We start from the raw sequence: 11,095 nt of genomic DNA, 5'->3' as shown, positions 1-11,095 counted from the left end.
GACAAAAAGCATGTGTTTGTGTGCATGGAAATGTATTATCCTCCCTCTCTGTTAAGTATGATCTAATCCATGTTATGAACGACTTGTTCACTTAGCCGACAATAATACAAGTTTCTGGCACCGCAGCATCTTTTTGTCATATTTGTTTTACATAGTTTGTTGATTTTATTCAACCAAACTAGTATAGGCCTAGTATTTTGTGCGAGTTGGTGCTACTTTCCTTACTTTCCTTATACATTGTATCTATTAATACTAATTATCAGTGCGATCTGGAAGAATATTCTCCTTTAAAAAAATAGCCGTAAAATAAATGAGTATAAAAGATTGCAAAAGACTAAATGTGAAGGTAAAAGAACTCTAAAGTATTGGTGATTTAAAAAATCACTGTCTGAGTTGTGACATTTGAAAGGTATAAAGCCACCTTAAAGTTTCTGTAAAAATATCTCAGTTTCCTGAGATAAGCTGTATTATTTTTTTATTTTTCTGAATTATTTTAATGTTTTAATGTAACTTGCTTTTATTGTTAACTAGTATTTTTCTCCTGCAGACAGGAAGACTCGTGAAGACAAACTACACTGTAAAAAAAAATAGCACAATCTCACAACTTTTCGTACCTTTTTGATTTAGTTTCTAAGTTTTATGGATTCGTACAATCTCAATCATACAATTTAGTACGATTCGCTCATGCCACAATTGCAGTTGGGTTTAAGGATTTACATTTTCGTATGAATGATTTGTACAAATTAGCCACTAAATGGACAAATCATAAAATAGTTACGTTTCCTCGTGAGGTCAGGCTAAAGCAAATATGACAAAAAGTCAAGACTTTTTTCACAGTGTATGTTTAATGGTTTGGACAGCTACCTTATTTATTTATACCAAAGATATCTGTATAGGAATAAATCTCTTTGATTTAATAAATTATTGTAAGAACATGGAATAGACTATATTTTTGTCATTTTCTAAGATTACTGCTTCAGCTATGATGATGTGCGTTTAGAAGCTGTGGCAACTCGCTGAATTTTTTAACTGGGTTTCTTGCACAAGTAATAGCATTCGTTCTCACAACATGAGATACCTGTCTGTGATGCAATGCCCTGTTAGACTGCATTTCTCTAATATTTATGGTTGCTATTGCAGGGGCATCATTATCATGGCAAAAAGAGCTGAATTAATTCCTGTTGGATGCCAATGAAGGTCTATTTGTGAAATGCATGTCCTACCACTAGTTAACGTTTTCAGGAATCCAAAACACTACTGTTGAAATTTCATGTTGTTTAAACACCTCCTTATTGGAATAATTCCTGGTTGACATTTACACTTATGCAGAAATGCTTAGGGGGTGGGAATAGTGACTAAATGTTCATTTTGGGCTGAACAATCCATTTAAGAAATCATCCAGTGCAGCATATTTTCCAGCTTCAGACATATTGAATGTCACAAAAGTTTATGCCCACTCATTGTTATACTGAAATCCAGTTATTAAATATAGACAAAACAAAATGAGAATGGATCAATCAGTCAGAAAGCCATAAACTCCTTGGTATATGTGTGTGTTTGATGAACGAATTGCCAGCAGAGGCTTCACACAAAGTGTGAATCAGTACATTAAGAGCAAGAGAAATGTCTCGGCAGTAATCTAATGTAACTCCTTCAATGTAGAAATCATATTCTCAATGTGATGACCATCTTTCACCATGGCAACTAGGCTGCACTGTGCATTTGCGGAAGCATGCTGAGAAATCTCTATTAATGATTTGCAAGGCAGAAAATATGGCTGATGTCTTCAATTAGCATTAATTAAACAAAGTTGGCCTTTTATTGCGTTTCGGAAAATATTGAGTTCATCAAGTTCTGGCAATTAAAACACAGGTGATATCAATAAAAGCACAAACATCATAACTATAATACCACCCAAAAGGGATTGATAATACCTGTTATTTTCAAACATCATCAACTACAATTATACTTTGAAAAAAAAAAATAAATAAATAAAAATTCATATTATGAATTTTCCCACAGATGGGTTGCGGCTGGAAGGGCATGCGCTGCGTAAATACGTGCTGGATAAGTTGGCAATTCAGTCCGCAGTGGCGACCCCCGATTAATAAAGAGAAAAAGCCAAAAAGAAAAGGAATGAATGCATATTTTTAATATTGATAATAATAAGTAAATGAAACACAATATATTATTGTTAATTAAATAGATTATTATTAAAATAGTGGTATTATTATTAAATAATAATAATAGAAATAATATAATTAGTAGTAATTATTAATGTTTAAAAGCAATAATAAATAATATATATATATATATATTTATTTATTTATTTTTATTTTTTTAACACTTTGGTAGGAAAAATGGAGATGAGGATCCATGTGCAGTTTATTCATAAGATTAGTTAGGCAAGCAATGGTCAAAACAGGGCTAAACAGAGACATACAAATAATTCATAATTGTGGTCAATAAACAGGCGAGTGGTCAATACAGGCAGTAGGCAAGATAAACAATGAAACAAAGTCAGGGTCAAAACACGGCTAGACAAGGCAAGGGAAAAGCATTTTAATGTCACAGTTTTATCAGATAACAAGACTCTGGCCCTGTTTCAGAAAGGAGATTAAGTAAAAACTCAGAGTTTGTTAACCCTGAAATGAGAGAAACTCTGGGTTTTCCGTTTCAAAATGGTAGGTCTGTCAAGCCCTAGAGGCAGGGTAAGTCAAGCCTGTTTCTGAAAGAGAGGTAACTTTTACTCAAGAGTCAGTTACAGCGCTAACTTACACTGTGAACTTAATCATTAGCAGATTTTATCCTCTAAACTAGGAGTTTCTGTCAGTCTTTTCCCTTTTTTTTAAAGACAAAGCAGTATTTCTCTAGTTAGCCTTATGTTTCCATCTACCTACTTTTATGTGCATAAAAATAGGTGGATGGAAACACCAAGAAGCGCATAAATGTTGAAAATGCGCTTAACAATGTATGCGCATAACTGAGTAGGATAAAATTTTTATTTGATAAGAAAAGATGCACATGAATTACGATGGAAACACGTTTACAGAACAAATTCCAGTATGTGCATTAAAAAAGGTCATGCGATTTTGTTATAAGAGATCATGTGATGATAAAAAATATGTGTGAATAGACAAACCAGGCTGAACACACTGTAGAACATGTAAAATGTTGTTTTGGTCATTCTAAAGCACAGAAAACATTTCAGTATTATTGTTATTATATTATTTATTACCTGCAGAACTGTCAAGCTGCGTCTAATGGTTTCAAACACCACCAGGCATTCATTGCATGTTGGCATCCTCTTCTGAGGTGAAAGTCATTTATAAAACAAAATAAATATTGATGCAGTTTCGCCTACCGCAGCAAATTCTGTTTTTACCATAGATATTTTGCATCAGTTAATCAGTAAATGTCAATTTTGTTCTTTTTGACTTATTGGATGGCTGCTTTATTCGCACGTCTTTTTATTCCATTTTTGGGCATAAATTTAATTTAAATTTTTGGATGGAAACATTGCCTACATTTTAATCACAAAAAGATCTAAGTTACAAGAATTGCTTGTCCTTCTTAAATAATAATTATCTTAAATTCACTGTCTTACGACATGGGATCATTACTCATTTTTAAAACATTTTTTTAGTACTGCTTAGATTCTAAGTGTCATATCAACCTCTACCACTTGATCAATAATAAAGCCACTCACAATTGCACTTATAAATCTATTAAAACGTCCATTTTAGAAATTATCCTAAACAATCAATGTGTGTAATAGTGGGAAAATAAGTTATTTTGTGTAACTTAATGCAATTACATCTAAAATAACTTTACAATTACAGCCAATTACCCACTTTTCAAGTGAAAAGTCAATAAACATCACACATTACATAACTTTTTTATTATACTTGAATATTTAAATACAATAATTACTTTAAATGTATATACGCATTAACTTGAGCAGCTATGATTTCCCACGCTAACTGTCTCTGTTTCACTGATGTAGTGTATTCGCTTTGTTTTTTAATATAAGGTCATATTTGCTGCATGAGCACATCAAGTTCAGCTGAGAAAGCAATGCTGATCTCTTTTTTGCCATGCCTCTTGATGTTGCCATGGTGAGTAGTAATATCTGTCTTCCATTGATAATGCCTTTTTAATAGTTGCAGTGTGTGCGCTGCAAGCTGCGGTCACATTGCACTTTTCTCCCCGTAGACTTCCATTCATATGCACGCGAATGCGTCAGACCTAAAATGCAAGGTTGTGCATCAAGTTTCGCACATTACTGCGTTGGAAAGTTCAAGCTTGGAAATCACATCACATTACTGTGTGAGACCAATCGAGGATCAAAACATGACCTCTCTGTACAGGAATTTTAAATATGGAGCAATCGCTTACTTTTTTTAATGTCTAATCATCTTGTTTAATCCCTTTTCACAGCACCGTACGGCAGAATTTTGCAAGCTCAAACTCTAGTGTAACCACAGCATAACACTACGTTAATCTACTCAATGTTGATTGACCCAACTCAGATCACCTCTTCTGAAACCGAATACTCTGAGTTTTTAATCTCTCGGTAAGTCAACTCAGAGTTCATGTTTAAACTCTGAGGTTGTTGAACCTCTTTACTGAAACAGGCCCTCTGTGTGTTGTATATATGGTCTATTTAATCAGTCTTTGAGCACCTCCCAGCTGTGTGTGCAATCAAAGAAAAAACGGAACAGGTGTGCGTATGTGGTGCATGACAGGATTTGTAGTTCCTTTGGTGGCATATTTGTATGGAATGGATCGCTGGTAATTGTGACAATATTATTTCTGTTAGTATTGATATGAATTCTTTCATTTATTTATTAATTTATTCAACATAACAATTAATGTGTTATTTACATATATTTACATTAAGTTATACTTTTTCAAATATGTATTTATTTACAGCCTCCTCTCACTAAAAACCACCACTCTGAAAACATTGACAACAGTATAGCAACACTAAAACCCCCACAGACCAGCGACTGCCAACCAAAGCAACAACATTCACCCAGAACACCTTTGACAGCCTCTCACATTTACTCCAGAATTCAGTATAATATATTTGAGAAGGACATTAATCTTTCCAGGGGCTTTATATCTGTCCTTTACATTTATCACAGCACTTGCCAAAGGAGTTTAATTCCACCTACAGTGTTACGGCATAGTAAACGGTGTCACTTTGCTGGAGTTTCTCAAATGTAATGTCATTCTAAACACTTTCTGAAAGCACTTGAGTCTGAGCAGACCTGAGCTCTTTATCACCTCGGGGATCAAAAGCAGCTGCTCAATTTACACTTTCACAGAGTTAACAATGTCTTAAACATGAGGCTCTTTTTGCAGCGAGAGCCCAGACTCATTTCTCTTTCCTCACTCTCTTAAAAAGAGACTATAAAAGAATACAGTCGTAATCTCAGGGAGAAGACTTTTATATCAATCACGTGTGCGTTTCTCCAAATATAATAGACTGCAGACACTGGGAAAACTAAAAAGACATATACTGGTGGGGGAAGTGAGAGAGTTTCCAGCTGATTTCTAGCTAATAAAAAAGTACAACTAATAGTACTAATACATGCGCATCTCACATTATTTATAAGTCACTGCGAATAAACCATACAAACTAAAACTAAAATGGTGTATACTTAAATTGAGTAATTAGAATATTACTATGATATTAAGAAAAAAGTGTATCTTCTATGATCAAAATACTGCTTATTAAAATGTAGGATGATAAACTTTTACAAAGGAATAATAATAATAATAATAATAATAATAATAATAATAATAATTGTTATGATCACCAGTGATCTAACGGCTGCATGTTGCTAGTAAACACACAGTTCACTAAAGAACTACAAATCTGCCAGTATATGGACTACATGTTCCAGTCAAGCACCGCTCACATGCACCTGTTGCTCATTTTGTTGATTTCACACACTCACAGCTGGGAGCTGCTCATGAATTGATTACATGGATGTTGGAACTCAATGCAAAGAATGTTGCAGAACTCAAAACCAGTTCGAATCAGGCTTGAAAACTGGGCGCCAAATTGTCTCAGTCATTGAACTAGCTTGAGGGCTTAAACCATATGATAACAAAGCACCAATTGATTTTGGGCTATTCTGACCAATAATTTGGCCGCAGATGTTCCGGGTACCCTTAGCGAAATTAGTAAATGATTTAAACTAAACAAGGGGGCTTCACAGGATTTTCAGCGGGAACCGCCTCACAAAGACTTTTGAATGACTCCTGGTCATGTGTTATTCATCCTGCCAGTTGTACAATTTCGCAGAGACCAAGAAAAATAAATGGATACGAATGAAAGACAATTTCTCAAAATGTTTGGCCCTGCCCTTCATGGCAACTGCTCATTGGAAGACATAGGGATGGACCAAACCAGGTCACATAAAAACACCCTGCAACACAGAAACGTTGCTTTTTGCATTAGCCGGCTTGTTCATGCTATTGCTTTCTGCCACCTGACCTGACACCGTGCTGCCACACGATTGGGTCACTACAAACTTCCCATGCAAATCTCACCACCAAAACCTCACAAACTTCCGCAAACCAACTCAGTCCGTCACCTCGGTAACCCAGCACCGTGTTTCCCCGAAGGCCAGCCTGCGGGGGAGATTCCACTTCAGCAAAAAGGGCGCAAGAAACAAACTAATGTTGTCTCTTGTGATTCTGGAGCAGATTGATTGTAAGCTGTTAAAGATAGGACAAATCTCTGCTTTTGTGGTTTCACAGGTGTTATTCTAAGATCTTTTAAGAATTATTTGAATTAATTTGGGATGGTTGTTCAACTCATTTAGCATCATCTGAACTGCCTCTGTGTGTATGTGTGTGTGTGCGTATGTTTGTCGTTTGCATATTACGTAGTTAGTTTCATGTATTGTAGTGTAGCTCAATAAATCTTTGTTCTCATTTTGTAAAAACTGTGTTCTTGTTTATGTGCTTCTAAGTCATTGCCTCGGGCTGTAAATCTTGTTACCTTGCTAAAAGTTAACCCAATATTGTGTTTGTTATTATCGTTGGCCACGTAAATAATATTAACAAGATTGGTAAGATATGATGTCTTCTATTTGCGGGACAAATGTTAGATAAAGTGTGAATCTTTTAATCTGATTCAATCTGACTCAATAAAGTCAAATCAATGATTCGAATCTTCAAGATCCGGTTCATTGAAATGAGTTAATAAACCCTGATCGGTCTTAAAGCATAGGTTCATCCCCTACATGGACTATATATACAGCACAGACGCACACCTCTTTGCTGAGTCTTGTAACCAGGTTTGGGAATATTACGACAATTTTTTCTTGCCTTACTTTTTCATGTTTTTGACCCTCACCTTGTTTATTTACGTTGTCTGCTGCCTGCCTTTCGACCTTTTATCTGTGTATTTGACTACAACTCTGGATTGCCCTGCAAACATCTGTTTGCTCCTGCTTGTGGATCTGCTTCACCCTTGTTAACATCCACGTCACATTACAAATAATAATAACAATAATAATAAAAATTATAATAAAGTGCATGTTTAAATACAATTATGTGTCACAGCGAGGCCAGGGTCTTCCCACTCCCAATCACCTCAAGCACCCTGATTACAGTAAACTGTCTATTAATTAGTCACACAACTCAATGTCATCCCTGCTCATCACTCTCTTACTCAGTGTCCGGCCTCATTGCATGACAGAAGGACTACTATCACGGTCAGTAAATCCTATTTAAGATCAGTTATACTCACCTTTCTGTTCTTTGTGATCTCTAGTTCTGCACCTCTCCCCCTTCTAGTATGATTCCTACCTGGTTTTGTGTTCTCCAGATCCTCTGTTCCTGTATCTCCACCATTGTCTGGTCCCTTTACATCATCTGGTCCACTGCTAATCATACCCTGCAATAGATGTTACCTATTCATATCATTCCTGTTCATTATTCAAATAAAATGTCATTCATACTCACAGCTCTGATCCCGTCATCCTTCTTTGACATTATGTCAGATTAATAAATATGTAATAATCTATCACACACACACACCTCCTGACAAAAGTCTTGTCGATCCCAGCAGTAAGAGCAACGTTCGAGGTTACAGAAGTAACCCTTCGTTCCCCGAGGAGGGGAACGGAAGTGCCATGAATGGGAGGATTCGGATCAGAAGCCGCTTATCTGGAGAGTATTGAACGGGCCAATGAATGAAATTAATTGGCAGCGTAAGCTTGCGCAGGTGTGCGACATCTGCAATTATCTCAGCATATAAGCACACCTGAAGCCAGCAGACGCCATCCTTTTAAGCTGAAGAGACTTTCAAACAGCTAAGGGACAGTCATTATGGCGACGGAATATGGCACTTCCGTTCCCCTCCTCGGGGAACGAAGGGTTACTTCTGTAACCTCGAACGTTCCCCTTCGGTTGGGGAACTTCAGTGCCATGAATGGGAGAATATGGAAAGCGCCATAATGACTGCACCTTACCAACACCCCCGATGAGGAGATAGTCAAGCAAGCGTGACGCACCCACATCATGGGGGGCGCGGTCCTCCAACGTGTCCCTGGCCCTAATTTATCCTACTTCAACAGAAGTTTTACGGATTTAGATATATTTTTTGGGAAGTCGTGAGCATCTAGATAATTCTAGGAAATACGACAGTACGTTGGGAAGCGTGCAATCCCGATAGGGAGGACGCTGCGGAGGCCATCCGTTACCCAAGAGGGGGATAGATGGCAGATTTTACCTATGGACTAGCCCTAAAAAGGGGGAGTACGCATAGCAAAAGAGTGGTTAGCGGAGAGGGAAGACACGGGTCCACCCAGGGGGGGGACTTAACCGTGGCGGAATAAGCATATGGGATCGCCTAGTGGGGATCACGCATAGCAGGCACCTATACCCAAAACGCGGGCTGACCAGCGGGCAGACCTACAACGTAGTGGGCCAGCAAGTGACTCCTCCGCTGAGTCAGTGCTGGGGGCCACGGAGGAATCTGCAGGGCTCACCTGACGGGGAACTTTACTGACAGATAAAAAAGGCGCACGTACCTCCGTTTTAGGGAGAATGGCGCCGCAAGCGTGTTTCAACACCCTACCGAGTTGTCTCCTCAATCACCAAAGGGTTACCTAATACCTTTGAGGAAACCGGCTCCACTCGCAGATTGTAAAACCTTGCAAATGTGTTAGGTGTCGCCCAGCCCGCAGCTCTACAGATGTCTGTTAGAGAGGCGCCGCGTGCACGCGCTCAAGAGGATGCAACGCTCCGAGTGGAGTGTGCACGAACTCCCGGGGGACACGGCTGACCTCGACTCGAATAAGCGAGTGAAATGGCATCCACAATCCAGTGGGATAATCTTTGTTTTGATACGGCACTTCCCTGCTGCCGACCGCCATAACAGACAAAGAGCTGCTCAGATGATCTAAAATTCTGAGTACGGTCCACATAAATGCGCAGAGCGCGAACTGGACAAATTAAAGAAAGGGCTGGGTCTGCCTCCTCCGGGGGCAGCGCTTGCAGGTTCACTACCTGATCTCTAAAGGGGGTGGTAGGAACCTTGGGCACATAACCGGGGCGGGGTCTCAGGATGACGTGAGAGTAATCCGGCCCGAATTCCAGGCACGAGTCACTGACCGAAAATGCCTCCAGGTCCCCAACCCTCTTGATGGAGGCCAACGCAACCAGCAGAGCTGTCTTCAGGGACAGAAATCTTAGAGATACTGATTCGAGTGGCTCAAAGGGATCGGATCGCAGACTCGTGAGAACGAGGGCGAGATCCCAAGAGGGCATGAGAGGGGGGCGAGATGGATTAATTCGCCTAGCACCCCTAAGGAACTGGATGACCAGGTTATGCTTTCCCACGGTGCCGCCAGCTACCGCGCTATGATAAGCGGAGATGGCGGCCACGTAAACCTTGAGAGTGGAGGGCGACAGCCTGCTGTCCAACTTCTCTTGAAGGAAAGAGAGCACAACACTAATCTGGCAATTTCGGTGGTCTTCTCTGCGAGAGACGCACCATTCAGTGAATAGACTCCACTTCAGGCCGTAGGCGCGCCTCGTGGAGGGGGCTCTAGCCTGAGTGATGGTATTAACCACCGCAGTCGGTAGGTTACCTAAGTCTTCCTCGCGTCTAGGGACCACACGTGGAGGTTCCAAAGATCGGGGCGAGGGTGCCAGATGGTGCCCTGTGCCTGAGAGAGTAGGTCCTCTCTCAAAGGGATCCGCCAGGGGAGGGCCGTCGGGAGGAGTGAGAGCTCTGATATCCAGGTCCAGTTGGGCCAAAGGGGCGCAACTAGCAGAACCTGTTCCTCGTCCTCCCTGACCTTGCACAGAAACTGCGCGAGCAGGCTCACTGGGGGAAACGCATACTTGCGCATGCCCCGAGGCCAGCTGTGGGCCAGTGCATCCGTGCCGAGAGAGCCCTCGGTCAGGGAAAAAAACAACTGGCAGTGAGCGTTCTCGGGGGAAGCAAACAGATCGATCTGGGCCTCCCCGAATCGCGCCCATATCAGCTGAACAGACTCGGGGTGGAGTCTCCATTCTCCAGGGCGTAACAGCTGTCGTGAGAGCGCATCGGCTGCACGATTGAGTGTGCCTGGGACGTGAATGGCGCGCAGCGATTTCAGCCGCGGGTGACTCCAGAGGAGCAGACGGCGGGCGAGCTGAGACATGCGGCGAGAGCGCATACCCCCCATGCGGTTGATATACGCCGCCGCCGCCATACTGTCCGTCCTGACCAGCACGTGTTGCCGCTCCAGCACCGGTAAAAAGCGGTGGAGAGCGAGGAACACTGCCAACAGCTCTAGGCGATTGATATGCCAATGCAGCTGGGCACCCTTCCAGAGGCCCGCAGCCGCATGCCCGCGACACACGGCCCCCCAACCCGTGTTGGAAGCGTCTGTTGAAACAACAACATGGCTGGACGCCTGTCCTAGAGGCACACCGGCCTGTAGGAACGAGGGGTCGTTCCAAGGGCTGAGGGCGCGGCGACACAGCGCAGTAACCGAGACCCGGTGTGTGCCCGCGTGCCATGCGCGTCTGGGGACCCGATCGTGAAGCCAGTGCTGAAGTGGTCTCATATGGAGCA

Source organism: Danio rerio, chromosome 10, assembly GCF_049306965.1.
Source record: "Danio rerio strain Tuebingen ecotype United States chromosome 10, GRCz12tu, whole genome shotgun sequence".
Lineage (NCBI taxonomy): Eukaryota > Metazoa > Chordata > Actinopteri > Cypriniformes > Danionidae > Danio > Danio rerio.
This window is presented reverse-complemented; position numbering follows the sequence as displayed.